The sequence below is a fragment of the Panulirus ornatus genome, chromosome 8 (assembly GCF_036320965.1).
Source record: "Panulirus ornatus isolate Po-2019 chromosome 8, ASM3632096v1, whole genome shotgun sequence".
In the NCBI taxonomy this organism is placed as follows: domain Eukaryota; kingdom Metazoa; phylum Arthropoda; class Malacostraca; order Decapoda; family Palinuridae; genus Panulirus; species Panulirus ornatus.
Genome location: NC_092231.1, coordinates 32,278,131 through 32,291,180, shown reverse-complemented (window position 1 = coordinate 32,291,180; position 13,050 = coordinate 32,278,131). Strand labels below are relative to the sequence as shown.

Here is a 13,050-nt window from a genome sequence, read left to right as displayed (position 1 = left end):
ATACTTGAGCCTTGCTGTCTCTAGAAATACTGTGCTGGAGTTGTTTTCTGCCAGTGACCTGTCAAGGGTGTGGCACAGAAGGTGAAGCAGCACACTGGAGTCTACCAGTTATGCCGAGGGTTAAAAGGAAGGAGTGATTAAAGTTAATGGCGCTGAATTTGAATGGGATGACTGGGGAGAATAAAAGGAGGGAGACTTTGGAGAAATGTAAAAGTTGTAGCATGGAAGTGCTAAGGATTGAGGAAACCCATATCCTTAGGCAGGGTGTGTGGATTGCAAATGGAAATGGTGAATGCAAGTTATGAGAGGGAATGGAAGGAGGTGTGGTATGGACAGGAATGAGTGAAAATTATTGGGGAAGAGGAAAAGGGGATGTGCAATTTTGCTATCACCAAGAGTATGGGAGGATGTTACAGGGTATGGACAGAATGGATAAAGAATAGTGTGGTTGAAAAGAAAGATCGGGAATGTAAAATATGCACGGGTATGTGTACGCATCTCTGAATATGAAGACTGTATAGGGTAAGGATGAAATGAAGCTTTTCTGGAGGAATTTGAATGACTGTATAAGCAGTTTTGTGAATAAGAGAAATGAGGTCATATTGGGTGATATGAATGCAAAAGTGGGATGTGATGGAGTTGGTGAGATAGTTAGTAAATGTGGAGTGCCTGGAGCAAATGAGAATGGAAGCTATCTCGTGAAATTGGTGATGAGAGGGATTTATTCCTTGTGCACACCTTTTTTAGCACAAGATGATCCACAGATATGCATGGATGAGGAATGATGGAAGAAAAAACTAAAGGCTTTGATTGACTAGGTGGCAGTGGATGAAAGATTGAGATAGGATTCTTTGGAGACTGACCATTTCACAGTTTTTGTGGGGATGAGGATCACAAAGAAGTGGTGGTATAGCATGAGGAAGAATGGAGAGGTAAAATTGTTGGCAAGTGAGAAGATGAATCAGGAAAAATACAGGGATGAGTATGAAAGGAAGGTAAGTGAGAGCTTAGATGGAAGTACAGTGAATGCAGGAATGCAGTCATGTGGAATGAGGTGTTTAACATGTTTAGAAAAGCACTAGTAAAAGTTGGAGAATCAGGAGCTGGATACAAGGTAGTGAAATACAGGAATAAAAAGGGCAATGCATGGTGGATAGAAGAGATTAGAAATGCTGTGGAAGAGAAGAAAAAGGCATATGGTAGATTGCTCAATAGGAATGTACCAGTAGGAGTTCAGCAAAGGAGGAGGGAAGAATGCAAAATATGCAAGTTGAATGTTAAGAAGCTCATAGAGCAAAAAAAAAAAAAAAAAAAAAAAAAAAAGATTTTTGAAGAGATTTAAGTGAAAAGTTCTAGGTTAATAAGAATCTGTACTGGAGGGAGGTGAAAATGGAAAGAAGTGGATGTAAGAGTGGAAATGCTGATGTGTTAAGTAAAGAAGGGGAATTGCTAAATCAAAAGGAGGAAGTGAAAGGAAGATGGAAAGAGTAGTTTGAAGAACTGATGAATGTGGGAGAAGGGGAGGCAGCAGTTGTTACATGCATGGGGATGGGGGAGGAAACAAAGAGGAAACAAGTGCAGGGGCCTATACCAAAAAGGGAGGTAAGAAGGGCAATAATGAGGATGAATGTAGGAAAGGCACCTGGAGTGGATGGGATTACAGCTGATATGGTGAAGTATGGAGGAGAAGGTGTGATAGAGTGGATGCATCTGATATGGAATTTAGCATGGAAACAGAAGGTTGTGCCTGAGGATTGGGTGAAAGCTACATGTAGCAATTATAGGGGAATAAGTCTGTTAAGTATACCAGAAAAAGTGTATGCAAGAATATTAATTGAAAAAGTGATGGCAGTGACTAAATGCAGAATAAGTGAAGAGCAAGGGGGTTTCAGGAAAGGTAGGGTGTAGATCAGATTTTTGTGGTAAAGATGATTGTGGAAGAGTATTTTGCATAAGGTAAGAAGATGAATGCAGTTTTTACAGATTCGAGAAAGCATATGACAAAGTCAAGTGGAATGCTTTGTGGGATGTATTAAGGATATATGGTATAGGGTGAACACTGTTGGATTGTGTAAAAGCCTTCTACAGAGCAGCAAATGCTTGTGTAAGAGTGGATGGAGAGCTGAGTGAAAGTTTTGGGATATATGTGAGTGTGAGACAAAGCTGTGTGATGTCACCATGGCTTTTTGATATATATATACATATATATGCTTTGAAGAATGTATGTGAGAAATACTTAGAAAAACAAATGGATTTGTATGTAGCACTTACGGATCTGGAGAAGGCATATGATAGAGTTGATAGAGATGCTATGTTGAAGGAATTAAGAATGTATGGTGTGGGAGGCAAGTTGCTAGAAGCAGTGAAAAGTTTTTATCGAGGATGTAAGGCATGTGTACGAGTAGGAGGAGAGGAAAGTGACTGGTACTTAGTGAATGTTGGTTTGCAGCAGGGGTGCATGATGTCTCCATGGTTATATAATTTCTTTATGGATGGGGTTGTCAAGGAGGTGAATGCAATAGTTTTGGAGAAATGAGCAAGTATGCAGTCTGTTGTGGATGAGAGGGCTTGGGAAGTGAGTCAGCTGTTATTTGCTGATGATACAGCACTGGTGGCTGATTCTGATGAGAAACTGCAGAAGCTCTTGACTGAATTTGGTAAAGTGTGCAAAAGAAGAAAGCTGAGAGTAAATGTGAATAAACGCAAGGTTATTAGGTACAGAGAGTTGAGGGACAAGTTAACTGAGAGGTAAATCTGATTGGAGAAAAACTGGAGGAAGTGAAATGTGGATTTGGCAGCAGATGGAGCCATGGAAGTGGAAGTGAGTCACAGGGTGGGGAGGGAGCGAAAGTTCTGGGAGCGTTGAAAAATGTGTGGAACGCGAGAACATTGTCACGGAAAGTAAAAATGGGTATGTTTGAAATGGTTCCAAAAATGTTATATGGTTGCGAGGCGTGGGCTATAGATAGGGTTGTGCAGAAGAGGGTGGATGTGCTGGAAATGAGATGTTTGAGGACAATATGTGGTGTGAGGTGGTTTGATCGAGTAAGTAATAATAGGGTAAGAGAGATGTGTGGAAATAAAAAGAGTGTGGTTGAGAGAGCAGAAGAGGGTGTTTTGAAATGGTTTGGACACATGGAGAGAATCAGTGAGGAAAGATTGACCAAGAGGATATATGTGTCAGAGGTGGAGGGAACGAGGAGAAGTGGGAGACCAAATTGGAGGTGGAAAGATGGAGTGAAAAAGATTTTGAGTGATCGGGGCCTGAACATGCAGGAGGGTGAAAGGCGTGCAAGGAATAGAGTGAATTCGATCGATGTGGTATACCGAGGTCGACGTGCTGTCAATGGATTGAACCAGGGCATGTGAAGCGTCTGGGGTAAACCATGGAAAGTTCTGTGGGGCCTGGATGTGGAAAGGGAGCTGTGGTTTTGGTGCACTATTACATGACAGCTTGTTGTATGTTTTGGACAATCACATGTTTACCAAATGGCGTCCTAGGTTCGTCTCCTCGATGTATATCAACTGACTGTTATATTTCTCACTTGTCTCTCCCCTGATGATGTGATTGTTACACAAAAGTGCACTTAGGAACTTTTCGTGTTTCATTTTCCCCGTGGATTCATACGAATATCTTGATCACGCGCAAAATTGTGATCCTTTCCAATATATATATATATATATATATATATATATATATATATATATATATATTTTTTTTTCATACTATTCACCATTTCCCGCGATAGCGAGGTAGCGTTAAGAACAGAGGACTGGGCCTTTGAGGGAATATCCTCACCTGGCCCTCTTCTCTGTTCCTTCTTTTGGAAAATTAAAAAAAAAAGAGAGGGGAGGATTTCCAGCCCCCCCGCTCCCTTCCCTTTTAGTCGCCTTCTACGACACGCAGGGAATACGTGGGAAGTATTCTTTCTCCCCTATCCCCAGGGAATATAAGAGAGTAAGTGAGCTTGGGAAGGAGACTTGTGTGAGGAAGTACCAGGAGAGACTGAGTACAGAATGGAAAAAGGTGAGAACAATGGAAGTAAGGGGAGTGGGGGAGGAATGGGATGTATTTAGGGAATCAGTGATGGATTGCGCAAAAGATGCTTGTGGCATGAGAAGTGTGGGAGGTGGGTTGATTAGAAAGGGTAGTGAGTGGTGGGATGAAGAAGTAAGAGTATTAGTGAAAGAGAAGAGAGAGGCATTTGGACGATTTTTGCAGGGAAAAAATGAAATTGAGTGGGAGACGTATAAAAGAAAGAGACAGGAGGTCAAGAGAAAGGTGCAAGAGGTGAAAAAAGGGCAAATGAGAGTTGGGGTGAGAGAGTATCATTAAATTTTAGGGAGAATAAAAAGATGTTCTGGAAGGAGGTAAATAAAGTGCGTAAGACAAGGGAGCAAATGGGAACTTCAGTGAAGGGCGCAAATGGGGAGATGATAACAAGTAGTGGTGATGTGAGAAGGAGATGGAGTGAGTATTTTGAGGGTTTGTTGAATGTGTTTGATGATAGAGTGGCAGATATAGGGTGTTTTGGTCGAGGTGGTGTGCAAAGTGCGAGGGTTAGGGAAAATGATTTGGTAAACAGAGAAGAGGTAGTAAAAGCTTTGCGGAAGATGAAAGCCGGCAAGGCAGCAGGTTTGGATGGTATTGCAGTGGAATTTATTAAAAAAGGGGGTGACTGTATTGTTGACTGGTTGGTAAGGTTATTTAATGTATGTATGACTCATGGTGAGGTGCCTGAGGATTGGCGGAATGCCTGCATAGTGCCATTGTACAAAGGCAAAGGGGATAAGAGTGAGTGCTCAAATTACAGAGGTATAAGTTTGTTGAGTATTCCTGGCAAATTATATGGGAGGGTATTGATTGAGAGGGTGAAGGCATGTACATAGCATCAGATTGGGGAAGAGCAGTGTGGTTTTAGAAGTGGTAGAGGATATGTGGATCAGGTGTTTGCTTTGAAGAATGTATGTGAGAAATACTTAGAAAAGCAAATGGATTTGTATGTAGCATTTATGGATCTGGAGAAGGCATATGATAGAGTTGATAGAGATGCTCTGTGGAAGGTATTAAGAATATATGGTGTGGGAGGCAAGTTGTTAGAAGCAGTGAAAAGTTTTTATCGAGGATGTAAGGCATGTGTACATGTAGGAAGAGAGGAAAGTGATTGGTTCTCAGTGAATGTAGGTTTGCGGCAGGGGTGTGTGATGTCTCCATGGTTGTTTAATTTGTTTATGGATGGGGTTGTTAGGGAGGTGAATGCAAGAGTTTTGGAAAGAGGGGCAAGTATGAAGTCTGTTGGGGATGAGAGAGCTTGGGAAGTGAGTCAGTTGTTGTTCGCTGATGATACAGCGCTGGTGGCTGATTCATGTGAGAAACTGCAGAAGCTGGTGACTGAGTTTGGTAAAGTGTGTGAAAGAAGAAAGTTAAGAGTAAATGTGAATAAGAGCAAGGTTATTAGGTACAGTAGGGTTGAGGGTCAAGTCAATTGGGAGGTAAGTTTGAATGGAGAAAAACTGGAGGAAGTAAAGTGTTTTAGATATCTGGGAGTGGATCTGGCAGCGGATTGAACCATGGAAGCGGAAGTGGATCATAAGGTGGGGGAGGGGGTGAAAATCCTGGGAGCCTTGAAGAATGTGTGGAAGTCGAGAACATTATCTCGGAAAGCAAAAATGGGTATGTTTGAAGGAATAGTGGCTCCAACAATGTTGTATGGTTGCAAGGCATGGGCTATGGATAGAGTTGTGCTCAGGAGGATGGATGTGCTGGAAATGAGATGTTTGAGGAAAATGTGTGGTGTGAGGTGGTTTGATCGAGTAAGTAACGTAAGGGTAAGAGAAATGTGTGGAAATAAAAAGAGCGTGGTTGAGAGAGCAGAAGAGGGTGTTTTGAAATGGTTTGGGCACATGGAGAGAATGAGTGAGGAAAGATTGACCAAGAGGATATATGTGTCGGAGGTGGAGGGAACGAGGAGAAGTGGGAGACCAAATTGGAGGTGGAAAGATGGAGTGAAAAAGATTTTGTGTGATCGGGGCCTGAACATGCAGGAGGGTGAAAGGAGGGCAAGGAATAGAGTGAATTGGATCGATGTGTTATACCGGGGTTGACGTGCTGTAGTGGATTGAATCAGGGCATGTGAAGCGTCTGGGGTAAACCATGGAAAGCTGTGTAGGTATGTATATTTGCGTGTGTGGACGTGTATGTATATACATGAGTATGGGGGTGGGTTGGGCCATTTCTTTCGTCTGTTTCCTTGCGCTACCTCGCAAATGCGGGAGACAGCGACAAAGCAAAAAAAAAAAAAAAATATATATATATATATATATATATATATATATATATATATATATATATATATATATATATATATATTTTATTTATATTTATTATGGATGGAGTGATAAGAGTGATAAGAGTGATAAGAGAGATGTGTGCAAAACTAGGGAAAAGGGGTGTAGAGATAGAGTGTGGCAGTGAGACATGGTGGCTAGTGGCAAGCCTGTTTGCAGATGACACTCTGTTGTTTGTGGAGAGTGAAGAGTAGTTGCAAAAGGCTGTAAGTGTGTTTTATGATGTGTAAGCAGAGGAGATTAAAAGTAAAGGTAAAGTAATGGTGTTTGAAAGGAACTAGAGTGAAAGTATAATTTTGTAAAACCATATAGAGTGAAAGAAGAAAGTGTACTAAATTGTGCTGTGGTTATGGGGGAAATTGGAAGAAGTGATGGAATTTCTGGGAGCTGTCTTGGGTAAGTGTGGTTATATGGAAGATGAGATAAGGACGAAAGCAGTACAGGGCAGAAGAGTCACTGTGTCCCTTAATAGAAATCTGAATACTGGCATGTGAAATGTCTGGGGTAAACCATGGAAAGATTTGTTTGGTCTGTATATGGATGGCGAGCTGTGGTTTCAGTGCATTACAGATGACTCAAGACTGAGTGTGAACGATTGTGGCCTTTTTTGTCTGTTTTCCTGGCGCTACCTCACTGATACAGGGGGTGGCGATGTTGCTTCCTGTGGGATGAAGTGGTGCCGCGAATGGATGAAGCCAAGCGAGTATGAGTATGAACATGTGGATATATGTATTTGGCTGTGTATGTGTATGTATATGGATGTGTTGGAAATGAAATGCTTGAGGACAATATGTGGTGTGAGGTGGTTTGATTAAGTAATTTAAGAGTAAAAGAGATGTGCGGAAATGAAAAGAGTATGTTTGAGAGAGCAGAAGAGGGTGTGCTGAAATGGTTTTGACATATGGAGAGAATGAGTAAGGAAAGATTGACAAAGAGGATATATTAGTCAGAGGTGGGGGGAACAAGGAGAAGTGGGAGACCAACTTGGAGGTGGAAGGATGGAGTGAAATTTTTTTAAGTGATTGGGGCTCAAACACACAGCCTCCTGAGAGGTGTGCGAGGAATAGAGTGAATTAGAACGATTTGGTTTATCAGGGTCAACGTGCTGTCAATGAACTGAACTAGGGCATGTGAAGCATCTGGAGTAAACCACAGAAAGGTCTGTGGAGCCTGGATGTGGATAGGGAGCTATTTTGATGCATTACACAAGACAGCTAGAGACTGAGTGTGAACGAATGTGGCCTTTTTTGTCTGTATTCCTGGCACTATATCACTGATGCAGGGGATAGCAATGCTGTTTTCCTCTGGGGCAAGGTGGCAAAAGGAATGGATGAAAGCAAGCAAGTATGAATGTGTACATGTGTATATATGTAATGCCTGCATATGTATAAGTATGTATGTGTTGATATGTTTATGCATGTATATGTGCATATGTGGACGCTTATGTATCTATATATATATACGTGTATGTGAGTGGATGGGCCATTTCTTCATCTGTTTCCTGGCACTACTCTGCTGACACGGGAAACAGTGATATGTGTGCTTTCCACTAATCCTCAGGTACTTCACCATGGTCCGTACATACACTGAATATCCTTACTAACCAGTCAATAACACAGTCATCCCCTTTCTTAATAAATTCCACTGCAAAATCATCCAAACTGACTACCTTGCTGGATTTCATCTTCTGTAAGGCTTTCACTAACTCATCTCTCTCGACCAAACCATTCTCCCTGACCCTCTCACTTCGCAGACCATTCCGACCAAAACACCCTACATTTGCCACTCTAACATCAAACATATTCAACAAACCTTCAAAATACTCACTCCATCTTCTCACTTCATCACTACCTGTTATCACTTTACTCCTTGCCCCCTTCACCAATGTTCCCATTTGTTCTCTTGTCTTATGCACATTATTTACCTCCTTCCAAAACATCTTTTTATTCTCCCTAAATTTTAATGATACTCTTTCACCCCAACTCTCATTTGTCCTCTTTTTCAATCCTTACATCTTCCTCAAGACCTCCTGCCACTTCCTTTCATACATCTCCCAGTCATTTGCACTCCTTCCTTGTAAGTATCTTACAAAAGCCTCTCTTTTCTCTTTCACTAACAAATTTACTTCTTCATCCCATCACTCACTACCCTTTCTAATCTGCCCGCCTCCCACCTTTCTCATGCCACATGCATCTTTTGCACATGCCATCACTACTTCCTTAAACACATCCCATTCCTCACCCTCTCCCCTCATGTCATTTGCTCTCAACTTTTGTCATTCTTTACTCAATCTCTCCTGGTACTTCCTCACACAAGTCTCCCTTCCAAGCTCACTTACCATTCTTTTCTTCCCAAGATTTTATCTTCTTTTTTGAAAACCTCTACAAATCTTCACCTTCTCCTCCACAAGACAGTGATCAGACATCCCACCAGCAGCGCCTCTCAGCACATTAACATCCAAAAGTCTTTTACATGTTTATCAATTAACATGTAATCTAATAATGCCCTCTGACCTTCTCTCCTACTCACATATGTATACTTATGTATACATTATGTACACATTTAAACCAGGTATTCCCAATCACCAGTCTCTTTTCAGCACACAAATCCACAAGCTCTTCACCATTTCCATTCACAACACTGAATACCCTATGTACACCAATTACACCCTCGACTGCCACATTACTCACCTTCGCATTTATGTCATCCATCACTAATACCCAGTCTCTTGCATCAAAGCTGCTGACACACTCACTCAGCTGCTCCCAAAACACTTTCCTCACATGGTCTTTCTTCTCAGGACCAGGTGCACACCCTATGTACACCAATTACACCCTCGACTGCCACATTACTCACCTTCGCATTTATGTCATCCATCACTAATACCCAGTCTCTTGCATCAAAGCTGCTGACACACTCACTCAGCTGCTCCCAAAACACTTTCCTCACATGGTCTTTCTTCTCAGGACCAGGTGCACACACACACACACACACACACACACACACACACACACACACACACACACACACACACATACACACACACAGAGTAAAACCTTTACTCTCGAAATGCTTGTGGGAATCAGCCATTTCGGATAAAAAAATTCTGTTATTCAAAAGTTGTTAGTATATTAAATTATTCAGAAATTGTAATATCTATTAATATCTTACATATTTTTAGATACTTTACATACAAGATATATCAATATATGTAAGCAAATAAGCAAAGTCCATCATAAGCGCCACCTTGGACTTACCCTTAGCCATTCTTGCACAAGTCCATCTCTCTGAGGCTTAAGAATTCCTCTTGGCCATGATGTGAGACGGAGACAGCTTTGAGCAGTCAACCAATTGCTTACATTGCATGGAAGGGGTCATTGTCCAAAATAGTAATCTAGGATGCACAAAATACACAAATGCACAAGATCAGCACACTTCACTGCACCAGACAGCAAATGGGAGATAGTAAACAACCATCAGCACCACAAAACACAGGATGGTAAGTACACTAACCTTTGTGTTGCAGTGCACATGTAATTTGAAACATTTTACTTTTTTCTATGATAACTTAGAGTACCCAACAAAAATTGACAAACATTCATTATTTTGAAAATTTTGTTGTCTCAAATTATGGATATCAGAGGTTTTACCATATGCATAAGATGAAACTAGAGTATAGAATTATGGAATCTTGAGGTTGTTTCTGTATTTGTAGGTATATTTGCATGTGTTCTTTCATAAATGTAAAACAAGTTTCAAAATATCTTATTTTCACTTATTATGCACTGGACTTTATAGAGCAAAATAACATGGCAAACTACTTTGGTGTTAATTTGAGAATGAACCAATATGGATGGATTACGTAACAGCGAGATGCTACAACAATGAGAGACCTTAAAAACTTACCATAAAGGAAAGAGGTAAGACAAACTTCACCATTATCTCAAATCCATATGAAGAGACATAAAGGATGCCTAAAATATTTTTGCAACATAAAGAAACTCCCAATAAATATCTTTGCTGGATAGTTAAGCATAGCAGCCATCAAATCAGACTTAATCTTGATAGAAAATCTGTGTAGGTAACTGAGAAGAAAATCCAGTTACCTAATTACACAACCAGCAGCAGGAAAAAGCCTACTGAATGACCAAAGCAATGCAAAAGCATATGTAAGTACAAGCAGGAACCTAAATATAGTAATCAGATATGTTGGTCTGCTAATACAGTACCATCATCAAAAAAGAGATAATTATTCAAACAATGACCATCCTTTAACTTTCTTCTACAGTAAGGCTTTATTCAGACGGTCCACAGACTGTTTAAAAGCAATCTAAACCTTATGCTGTTTGCTTTATGAGGAAACTGATACTAAAGTGTTAAATGAGAAATCATTAAAAGACAAATCACATCAATATAGTAGACCAAGACCAAGTGATATATACTGCCAGCTAATTAACTTGCTATGATTCATAAAAAGAGATAACACAAAATCAGAGGATACCATATTAAGATTGCTTCATATGTATTCATGCAAAGGTACATGGTGAATGAAGCTGTAGGCAATTTCTCTATTCTGAAAATTTTTTTGTGCTTATCCCCTAACTCAAGGAATAAAACACAATGATTATCACTACATCACACTGAGTGAAAAACCCAAATTTTTGAACTTCATAATTATTTGCCATATGTTAATGAATTAGTGAAGGAATCCAAAAGCACTGGGCAGGTTGGGACAAGGGAAATACGTAGGGAGTTTAGTAAAACTGCTGACCTGCATGGAAATGGGCAAGAGGGGTCATTATCCCCTTCTTACATTTCACAAAAAATTGCACATATGGCATACTTCTAATCATAGGTACTTGAATAGAATTACAATGAATATTCTTTATCAATTCTTGTTAAAACTGGTACTTTGTGTTTGCATTTAAGCACATATAACACATATTCTCTTAGTCTTTTGACTTGCATTGTAAAAGCTGATCCCCTACATACATGTTTTGCCCTACCTTGAAAACATTTCTGTGGGTGCCTATGGTGACCCATTATGCACTGTGTTGCCTTAAATTATAATGAATAGTACATCCCAGGAGATGGGGGAGAAAGAATACTTCCCACGCATTCCTCACGTGTCGTAGAAGGCGACTAAAGAGGACGGGAGCGGAGAGCCAGAATCCCTCCCCTCCTAGTATTTTAACTTTCTAAAAGGGGAAACAGAAGAAGGAGTCACGTGAGGAGTGCTCATCCTCCTCGAAGGCTCAGATTGGGGTGTCTAAATGTGTGTGGATGCAACCAAGATGAGAAAAAAAGAGAGATAGGTAGTATGTTTGAGGAAAGGAACCTGGATGTTTTGGCTCTGAGTGAAATGAAGCTAAAGGGTAAAGGGGAAGAGTGGTTTGGGAATGTCTTGGGAGTAAAGTCAGGGGTTAGTGAGAGGACAAGAACAAGGGAAGGAGTAACACTACTCCTGAATCAGGAGTTGTGGGAGTATGTGATAGAGTGTAAGAAAGTAAATTCTAGATTGATATGGGTAAAACTGAAAGTTGATGGAGAGAGATGGGTGATTATTGGTGCATATGCACCTGGGCATGAGAAGAAAGATAATGAGAGGCAATTGTTTTGGGAGCAGCTGAATGAGTGTGTTAGTGGTTTTGATGCAAAAGACCAGGTTATAGTGATGGGTGATTTGAATGCAAAGGTGACTAATGTAGCAGTTGAGGGAATAATTGGTATACATGGAGTGTTCAGTGTTGTAAATGGAAATGGTGAAAAGCTTGTAGATTTATGTGCTGAAAAAGGACTGGTGATTGGGAATACCTGGTTCAAAAAGCGAGATATACATAAGTATATGTATGTAAGTAGGAGAGATGGCCAGAGAGCGTTATTGGAATATGTGTTAATTGATAGACGCACAAAAGAGAGACTTTTGGACGTTAATGTGCTGAGAGGTGAATCTGAAGGGATGTCTGATCATTATCTTGAGGAGGCGAAGGTGAAGATTTGTGAGGGTTTTCAGAAAAGAAGAGAGAATGTTGGGGTGAAGAGAGTGGTGAGAGTAAGTGAGCTTGGGAAGGAGACTTCTGTGAGGAAGTACCAGGAGAGACTGAGTAAAGAATGGAAAAAGGCGAGAACAAAGGAGGTAAGGGGAGTGGGGGAGGAATGGGATGTATTTAGGGAAGCAGTGATGGCTTGCGCAAAAGATGCTTGTGGCATGAGAAGCGTGGGAGGTGGGTTGATTAGAAAAGGTAGTGAGTGGTGGGATGAAGAAGTAAGATTATTAGTGAAAGAGAAGAGAGAGGCATTTGAATGATTTTTGCAGGGAAAAAATGCAAATGAGTGGGAGATGTATAAAAGAAACAGACAGGAGGTCAAGAGAAAGGTGCAAGAGGTGAAAAAGAGGGCAAATGAGAGTTGGGGTGAGAGAGTATCATTAAATTTCAGGGAGAATAAAAAGATGTTTTGGAAGGAGGTAAATAAAGTGCGTAAGACAAGGGAGCAAATGGGAACTTCAGTGAAGGGGGCTAATGGGGAGGTGATAACAAGTAGTGGTGATGTGAGAAGGAGATGGAGTGAGTATTTTGAAGGTTTGTTGAATGTGTTTGATGATAGAGTGGCAGATATAGGGTGTTTTGGTTGAGGTGGTGTGCAAAGTGAGAGGGTTAGGGAAAATGATTTGGTAAATAGAGAAGAGGTAGTAAAAGCTTT

General features: G+C 40.7%; 1 protein-coding gene across 2 annotated transcripts in view; it reads right to left on the bottom strand.

Moving 5' to 3' along the window:
* LOC139749889 (uncharacterized) overlaps nucleotides 1–13,050 on the bottom strand; it is a 550,483-nt gene that overhangs the window by 148,970 nt on the left and 388,463 nt on the right. The gene's annotated exons all lie outside the window — the stretch shown is intronic.